We start from the raw sequence: 8,112 nt of genomic DNA on the forward strand, positions 1-8,112 counted from the left end.
GTAATTATCCGCCATTATCCAAGAGTGCAGCTCGAGAGCAATAATGCGGAATGTATGGGGGTGTTTAATTTGGCACGAAAAATATAGGGTTTTCTCTCTCTCTCTCTCTCTCTCTTTTTTTTTTAAATGGAATTATGGGCAAGGATAAGCAATAAGGGAGACTGGCATTCTCCTTCTGCTTTAGGTGAGAGGAAGGGTGATTGTTACTAAAGCCAGGTGATTTAGTTATTAAATGTATACAACAATATGACAGCATAAAAATAGCCTTGGCACAAACACGGGTAATTTTTCGCTGGTTATTTTTCTGCCTTGTTGCATTTTATAAGTGCACAATGTAATGGGGGGGCTTAGTGTTTATCTTGGAGCTGCTAAAAACACAAAATACATAATAATAAATATTTAATAATATATAAATAAATATAAATAAATAATAAATATCTAAGAATAAATAAATAAATAAAAGAACACAAAATACAAGCTGAGTGGACACGACCTTGTAGATGACCCTCACTCTGTCAAGGACCTTGGAGTACTCTATGTTCTCATATCTAATGATCTAAGTGCTGGAGCTCACTGCAACAGCATTGCCAAAAAAGCATTAAGAGTTGTAAACCTCATCTTGTGTAACTTCTTCTCTGGTAATATCACACTACTAACCAGAGCATACAAAATATTTGCTAGACCAATTCTCAAATACAGCTCATCTGTCTGGAACCCGCACTGCATATCGGACATTAATACAATTGAGAGAGTCCAGAGATATTTCAGGAGAAGAGTCCTCCACTCCTCTGTTCGCAACAAAATACCTTATGTCACCAGACTTGAAATTCTGGGCTTAGAAAATTTAGAACTACGTCGCCTTCGGTCTGACCTAAGCGTAGCTCATAAAATTATTTGCCACAATGTCCGACTTGTCAATGACTACTTCACCTTCTATCACAGCAATACACAAGCGCACAATAGATACAAACTTAAAGTGAACTGCTCCAAACTCGATTACAGAAAATATGACTTCAGCCACAGAATGGTCAATGCCTGGAATGCCCTACCTGACTCTGTGGTTTCTTCCCCAAACCCCCCAAAATTTTAACCTAAGACTATCTACTGTTGACCTCACCCCATTCCTAAGAGGTCTGTAAGGGGCGTGCATAAGATCACCAGCGTGCCTTCCGTCCCTGTCCTAATGTTTCCTCTATTTGTATCTATTTTATGTATCCAATCCATGCTTATACTTATTACCAAATAGGTTCTTGACAAATAAATAAATAAAATAAATAAATAAAATAAATTCAGTCAAACTTTTAGCTGAAATACAAGTCCAGATCAACACAACTGCACAAAGAAGGGAAATGCCATGCTTCTGTCCACCTGCTGTCATTTAAAAAAAATAATAATAGGAAAATGTTTATACTATTCTGCAAACTTCACACTTTTACAGACTGGAATGGAGTTTTAAAAGCAACATTGAAGTACACTCTAAGGGTGTGACTGATGTTTTATCTGAAAAGGAAAGGATGTGGAAATAATTAGACTGATTCTCACAAGGCTACGAGCTTTCAGCAATCAGATAAACCTTGGACAAGAAAAGTGTAACAAAAAAAAATTATAACTTTCAGGAGCAGTAATGAAAATCACAGAAATTAAGTGAAAAGGAAAAAAAAGCATTTCGTGGAAAAAAACACACCCAGATCTTTAAAATATAGTCATGGTATCGATGCCCCCAGTTCAAAATATTAGAGAACTTGATATCTGTTTTGTCAGATTATAAAACAAACCCCCCCTGAATTGCCTAAAGGCTACCAGTCCAGCAGCGGAGAGAATAAATATCTTTACCATAGACGTATGTTTTGGATCATCAGATTTGGCACTTCAAAGGTGTTTCTCAAATATATAGTCTATTGATATTAAGTTACACACAGTGGGTTTTTTTTATTGTGCATATGGTCTTACACATACAAACAGAGAGAGAGAGAGAGAGAGAGAGAGAGAGAGAGAGAGACAGAAAGAAATCCTATATATGGCAAATTACATCAATATCTGGTTCCCTGTTGTTTGTAGGATTATTTTCAACTGCTATATAGTAACCAGCTGCCCCAAAAGAGGATCTTTTTCTTTAGATTCCTTGTAATGGAAATCTTTGCTCTTTGCCTGCAGTCCAGAAATGCAGAGACAGTTCGCCTAAAAGCAAAGTATTGGAAAAGAGGAAACACATTTGTGGCAACAAAATTAAGTTTCTGACAGTTGAATAAGTTATTCAAATTAAAATGTTTGATTTATGACATTTATCATATTGGGTAAAAGGAAGCAGTCATAAATTATTATGAAAAAAGTTACTTCCCTTCACAAATTGTGATATCAGAAAGGAAGAAAGGGCAAGAGGTAGGGGACTTGGGGGCTTTACCAGAGTGTCCCCAGTTGCAAAAGCCATTTTCAAGTGATATTTGAGATCATGCAGATAGATAGATAGATAGATAGATAGATAGATAGATAGATAGATAGAGAGAGAGATAGATAGATAGATGATAGATAGATAGATAGATAGATAGATAGATAGATGATAGATAGATAGATAGATAGATAGATGATAGATAGATAGATAGATAGATAGATAGATAGATGATAGATAGATAGATAGATAGATAGATAGATAGATAGATGATAGATAGATAGATAGATAGATAGATAGATGATAGATAGATAGATAGATGATAGATAGATAGATAGATAGATAGATAGATAGATAGATAGATGATAGATAGATAGATAGATAGATAGATGATAGATAGATAGATAGATAGATAGATAGATAGATAGGGATGGGTGGATGGATGGATGGAAGATGGACAGAGAGATTAGAGATGAGAGATGAGAGAGAGAGAGAGAGATGAATGACAGTACATCAGAATCCAGTGAGCAGTTGGATTTTTACAGCCTAAATCTAATGGGCCTGGTGGCGCGGCAGACTAAAGCACTGTTATTAACAGTTATTAACATCAGCTGCCTGCAATTACTGTAAGTTCGAATCTCGCCAGGCTCAAGGTTGACTCAGCCTTCCATCCTTTCTAAGGTAGGTAAAATGAGGACCCAGATTGTGGGGGCAATAAGCTGACTTTGTATAAAAATATACAAAAGTATGAAGGCTATTGCTTAACACATTGTATGTAAGCCGCCCTGAGTCTCCGGAGAAGGGCGGCATATAAATCAAATTAAAAATAATAATTTAAAAAAATCACCCTGTTCAAACATTAACTTTTAAACTCTTAATTTGGGTTCCTCACATTTCTTTCACAGCTGGAAGACCAGCAAGCCCCTCTCCCAGATATATTCACAAGTGTGACTCGTGTCTTTCCTCTAGTTTGTGGCATGGAATGACCCAATCCTTCCATCTGCCAATCAAAGACAAGTTGAGCCTTCAAATATTTTCCCCAGGTGTTTCTACTTTAAATCCCTCATTTTAGACCAAGCCATTCTAAATTTCTTCTGGTTTTAACCTTAGAAAAAGACAATTAGAAACTGATGGAAATTGTGTTTCTTTTTTTCAAGGGCCAACATATTGGACCAATTCCAAAGCAGATACTATGCATTTAGCACATCTACAGATCCAGGTTAATAACAGGTGATAGTCCAAAATGTGGCTTATTAACAGATTTGTTAATAAAAGAAAATTCTAAGCATGGGAAGGAAGGTTTGAAGATATTTTTTCCCTCTCCTTCCCCTCCACAAAGCCCAGCTACAAGATGCCAATGAGGTTCAGACGTCTTGTAGAAACAGATGGTTTGTGATAACAAAAGAGCCTTGTGGCCTACAGAATATTCTTTTTTTTTATTATTATTAGATATCATTGCTGGTCTTTTTTGCCAACTGTTCTGTATTATCATAATTTGTGTGCGTATCTTCGGCAGCGGCTCCTTAGGAAAACAGAAGTGCGATCTTGAAAGGCCTCTGTGCTTCTGTGTTAAATCACATCAGGCCTCGGATCACAGGAGGGCCCCTTCTTCACTTCTGGAACATTCCTTCTGCCACCCTCTTCTGATCCCCCAGCAGCATCGGAGTTAAGCCTTCTCATGCGGGTTTCATTCACACGTTTAACCTTTCCAAAGGTAAAACTAATAAAGATTATATCCAACTGTCACTGGGTTAGATCACATCCTCGGGGTGAACATGTGGGATATGAGGACATTGAGTTATATCCTTCAAAGCTTGGGTCTGTGGCGAGGATTTTCCCCCTTGAAGTTGAGGGGAGGAAGAGGAAGAAAGTCAAATGATTCCAGTTCAGTTCTGGTTGGAATTATAACTACCCATAAACATTAGAACGTCAAAATGTTAGAATTACTATTTTGAACACCAAATCCAGTCCAAATCGCTAAAAAAAAATAATATCCTAATCTCTAATGATAATATTTTATAATATATAATATTCTCTATTATAGAAAAGAGAATATTAGAACATTCTAATTCCCAATAATGTTCTAGTATTAGAATTCCAAATCCAGTCTGAATCTCTATCACAAATGACAAATATTTGTTTTAGTTTCTGCACCAAAAGAGTAGAGCTTTAAGCAGAGCATATTTATGCTTTCTGCAAAAGTTATTTCTAGTTAAAGGGGAGTGGAATTACATCATTAGGAAATGAACTGTTTATAAAATAAATATGTAAAATAAAAACCAAGAGTTAAGCTCCATAAATAAACCAGAATTCCTAAAATCATGGCTTTCAGAGCAGGAAACTGTAACTTCCTGTAACATTAATCCATAATTCCATGTTTTTGCAAGCTGGAATAAGATGAGATTGTCTGATGAACTTGCAAGACTTTGAAAAATGCTATTAGGTTCCCATCAGTCTTTTTCTTCCTTCAAAGCTAAAAATATCCTATTCCTTCAACCCGTCTTTATAGGGATGAATATCTATGTTTTACTGTTTACAGTTATCTGAAAGTAGATAAAAGATTTTATGGTTTTGAACCATTTAAGACTGAATTTGAAACAGCACTATAGACAAACGATGCACATGTGATTGCTAAAGTATAAGCTTTTATTGAAATATAAAACAGAAGACGAACGAGCGGAAGAACAAATGATAAAGTGAGCTAAAAACTTTGGTTATAATATACAGATGGAAGGATGGGAAAATATGTGGTTAAAAGGTTGAAATTCACCCTGTTATAAAGGGAACTTTTATAAAATGATGTACAGAACCATTAAAAATAAACTCTTCCAGTTTCTCTGAGAATTCTTTTGAAGTGTGAGGCCACAAAAGGCTTTGGTGTTTGAGGTGAAGCCTGACCAATATAGAATTAAGTGGAACAATTATTTTCGATATGTAGAAAATATAGACTTCTTGATGGAATCTGAAATTGTGGTTGCTTTTTCACAGACCTTTCTTGGTGCTGAGTTAGTTGGGAACAGGGCTACTTAATCCTTAGCCCTTTTCATGCATTTTTTTAAATTGTTTGATGTATTTGATTTATATAGATGTTTCTATATCTGCCTTGCTTACAAAGACTCGTGCTGGTTAAAACTGAAAGAAAAGAACACAAAACAATTTTATTTTATTTTTTTGCTTTAATTTATATGCTGCCCTTCTCCGGAGACTCAGGGCGGCTTACAATGCGTTAAGCAATAGCCTTCATACTTTTGTATATTTTTATACAAAGTCAGCTTATTGCCCCCACAATCTGGGTCCTCATTTTACCTACCTTGGAAAGGATGGAAGGCTGAGTCAACCTTGAGCCTGGTGAGATTCGAACTTGCAGTAATTGCAAGCAGCAGATGTTAATAACAGTGCTTTAGTCCACTGTACTACCAAGGCTCTTTTTAATTAATAAAATAACCACTGCTCAGGTCCATCATCCACCAGAAAACCATTCCTGAATAGAAGGATCAATACCGCTTCGCAAAAGGCAGCTAAGATGGTATCTCTCATATCTGAGAAGAAACGTGCTCCATAGTTCGAGCCTTTTCAGGCCTATTTCTCCTCACTTGGAGTGGAGACCCTCAAAGTCTCTTCTTGAGATGACTTGAGATCAGCAGGGTCATCCAGGGTCAACTGATGCTGGTGGAGAGAAACAGTCTTGAATGGGTGTGGATGTTAAATCTTCAGAAGTAAGGAAGATCCATAAATGACTTCTTTTGTATCCCAAGTGAGGATTCCAATTTGAGGGATCACAGATAACCTACCTTAGCCTTAAGTCCTGGGCTCTTAGATTCAAATCCTGATTAAACATGAAACTGTCCAAATGTTCTCAGAGGGTTTAGAAGACGATGGGGGAGGGGGGGAAATGAGAGAAGAAAGAATGTAGACCAATTCTACGTATCTCAGAAGGGTTCACAGGGAGGGGTACAGCACATCAAATGAATGGGTCATTGATTACATGGCCATGGCCACCATCTTGATTTTTTTTGAACCTTCCCTGCAGATACCCATGGTATGTACCATCACATATCACAAAGAACTTCATCTAGATGGAAGCACTATCACAGGGTTGTCACAAATATACTTTTCTCTTTGTGTACCAGAGGGGGGGGGGAAACTCATGACGAAAAAAATTGCAATGCTATCAGCAATCTGTAGGCAAGTTTCATCCAGCCAGAGAAGAGCAAAGCCAAATAATTTAATAGCTGTTTTGTTTCTGCAACTTTTGCTTAGCTCTTGGTTCTTATTTGTTTTCCTCCATCCCCCTAAACATGGGACCCTGTCCTGCTCTATTGGGCACCTGTTTAAATAATTTGAAGGCTCTAAGTGTGACGGGCTCTTCGCCCTTTCCTGGTGGATGCCAAGTCATTATTTGGGATGATTGTTCACAGCCTGACAGGAGGGAACAAGGAGTTCATCCTCAGGTCCTCCAAATTTGTTATCTGTTCTGCTGCTCCAGGCCTGTCCTTTTCTCTGCTTCTCTTATTTAAGATTGAATGAATTCACTGACATTTAGGAAGGAGAGAATTATAGTACAGAATGAAATTAATTCCTTCCGCCGGGAGATTTATATCTGTTCTGGGACCACAACCACAAACATCTTCTCACCCAAGAAGCTTCAACAGTTCTGATGGGGGGAGGGGAGTGGAAGGATAGGACAAGACATAAGTTCAAATCCTCTGCAGCAGCAAGAGCGCTTTAGATGACTTTGGGCCTGTCTCAAAATTCACCCATCTGACAGGGTTTGTGGTTAGGGTGCAAAACGGGAAGAGAGAATTCTGCTCACATTGCCCTGAGTTCCTGACTAAAAAGTAGGGTATCCATCTAACTAATAGGTAAAGGAAGCAAATGATGATTTGGAGATGGCTTGCAAGATGTACGTGAAAGGGAGACCAGGGGATGGGGAGTCATGGTCCTCTTGAAATTATAAAAGAGATCCAAGTGAGCAACTGAATATCAAGAGCGGATCTGACTAGAAGAATGTCAACCTTTCACTCATGAAATTTAAGAGGCACAAACAAGTCTAGCTTTTCTCTTTATTCATACTTTTGTTCACTTTTTAGTACATTGTGCTATTCACAATTCATTTCCCAGATGCATTAAATAAATAAATCAGAAAATATCAGTTGACAGGATCTCCTGAATTTTTGCCAAATTATACACCATTGAGCAGTTTGCCAGTGCAACGCAAGACACTTTTAACAAAGAAGTTGACACCTCGACATTGTTCATTGTAGTGTGAAATTAGACTGAAACAGGAAGCTGTTCCTTTAACCTTAATTAACTCAGGCCCGCTTTTCCTTTCACAGAAATCTTCTGAACCCATCAAAAGTTAAATGAAACTCATCGTGGTTTCAATCACACAAATTAACCCACAGTTAAAGATGAACCAATCAATGTCCACACCAGATACTGGAGCCCCGGAGAAGCAAACGGGAAAAAGCATGCTGGGAGAATCCTTTGTTGCTAAAGAATAAAGCATTTTGCAGTCAGGTCCTTGATCTTTTTAAAGATGCGTGCTTTAATCTACTCGATCAATGCTGATAGCTGGAATGCGTCTCTGGTCATTGTTTCTGGTGTTTTGTATCGGGAGTTTATTGTACTTGATGCCTACTCGGTTCTTGTGCCTTTGTTCCACCTTGGCTCTTTCAGCTACACGTCCAAACCACTATCAGTTGCTCTTCAGTATCCTGAATAGT

At 37.6% G+C, this 8,112-nt stretch overlaps 1 long non-coding RNA gene across 1 annotated transcript; it reads left to right on the forward strand.

The window, feature by feature from the left end:
• The first annotated feature begins 473 nt into the window (after window positions 1–473).
• Window positions 474–7,909, forward strand: LOC132712648 (uncharacterized). The gene is made up of 2 exons (XR_009623309.2): window positions 474–4,100; window positions 7,723–7,909. It is a non-coding gene; the product is annotated as an uncharacterized LOC132712648 (long non-coding RNA).
• Window positions 7,910–8,112: the final 203 nt, after the last annotated feature.

This window comes from Pantherophis guttatus, chromosome 7, assembly GCF_059756535.1.
Source record: "Pantherophis guttatus breed Tessera chromosome 7, ASM5975653v1, whole genome shotgun sequence".
NCBI lineage: Eukaryota > Metazoa > Chordata > Lepidosauria > Squamata > Colubridae > Pantherophis > Pantherophis guttatus.